Source organism: Amia ocellicauda, chromosome 7 (genome assembly GCF_036373705.1).
Source record: "Amia ocellicauda isolate fAmiCal2 chromosome 7, fAmiCal2.hap1, whole genome shotgun sequence".
In the NCBI taxonomy this organism is placed as follows: Eukaryota; Metazoa; Chordata; class Actinopteri; order Amiiformes; family Amiidae; genus Amia; species Amia ocellicauda.
In genome coordinates, this window is record NC_089856.1 from 49,079,594 (window position 1) to 49,081,320 (window position 1,727).

Below are 1,727 nucleotides of genomic sequence, written 5' to 3' on the forward strand. Positions count from 1 at the left end.
CCTCTCATTCAAACGAGGGAAAAAGAATGAATTGTTATTGTAAAGTTCTACGTGTAAAAGGGTTTCTCAATATTATTTTAAAAAATAAATATATATGGAATTTTATTTGTATATATGAAGTTTAAACAAAACTAAACAACAAAGAGAGAAATGTGAATATTTATTGCTTCTGACAATATAAAAAATGTTATTGCTGTGACTCTGTGTGTTGATTTATTTATTTAAAGAGAAACTGATGTGATTTAAAAGAGTTTTAATTTACTTCAGGAGAGACTGGGAGCTATACTGTACTGAACTATACTATACTATATAATACTATACTGTACTATAGTCCACACAGTGCTGGCTCCAGTCTTGGCACTATACTATACTACACTGACTCACTGATACAGCAGGAGAGACACTGGACCCTATACTATACTATACTGTACTATACTACCAGTTTTAGAACACCCCCATGTTTCCAGATTGTATTGAAATGTAAGCAGTTCAAGTCCAGTGAATAACCTGAAATGGTACAAAGGTAAGCGGTTAACTGCCAGATGTTAAAACAAAAATGTAGGTTACCAAAAACTGAACAATAATGTACATTTCAGAGTTATATACTGTGTTACTACACCCTCCTAAGCATTATTTGTCAGTGTTATCAAATTGTTTATTTGTTCAATATTTGAGACAATAATCTGCGTAAATTTCAATAAAAACTGGAAAAATTGAGGTGTTCTCACTGGTGTTTGAATGGTAGTGCATACTGTACTATGCTATACTGTATTATACTGACTCACTGCAGGAGGACAGAGACTGGGACCTGTACTATATTAATACTGACTTCCTTGACCGAGATCAAAACCCTGGTGCTGTCCTGCACTGCACAGACCAGGCGCTATACAACACTGCACAGACCTGGCGCAATACAGCACTGCACAGACCGGTCGCTGTACAGCACTGCACAGACCGGGCGCTATACAGCACTGCACAGACCGGGCGCTATACAGCACTGCACAGACCGGGCACTGTACAGCACTGCACAGACTGACTCTCACTGAGCCATAGCGAGCAGGCCTCGTCCTACACTAGTGACTGTCCCCGAGTGGTCCTGTGAGCTGCAGAAGGGGCCCCTTCCACAGATACAGGGAGCGGGAGAAGATGAACAGAGAAGAGGGGAATGACAGTGGTGTGCAGCGGTAGCGGTGAGGACAGACCAGCGCTGTGGACTGGTCCACAGAGACATGCAGGGTAGGCTGGTTTTGTGTGGGGAGGGGGGCATCTTTGTGAGAATATTGTGACTGCTGAGGGTATTAAAGGAAGAATAGAGCAAAATGACTGAACCACTAATGACCTACCTGCACAATGAGTGAGCGAGACGGTGAGCTATGTGCAGATGGGATGGACTGCCCAAGTGTCCAGGCCTATACTGTAAACCCATTACAGCACTGGGGTCAGCCATGACATGATCAAATATATACAGAATAGGACGAAAAACAGCTACAGCACAGGCAGCCGCGCTGTGTGAGTAACTGGGGTCCCGCAGTCACGACCACGCGTGTGGGCGGGGCGGAGGCATTCTGCACGTACGCCATGCCGGCGTGACGTCACAGGGAGGCTGCGAGCGAGCCGAATCTACTTTCCACCGGAGAGCTGTGCCTCATCATCTGTGAGTTTTGTGTGTATCCATCCGCAGCACGTCTCACCAGCTTCCCCACACAGCACGCCCAGCCGACGACACC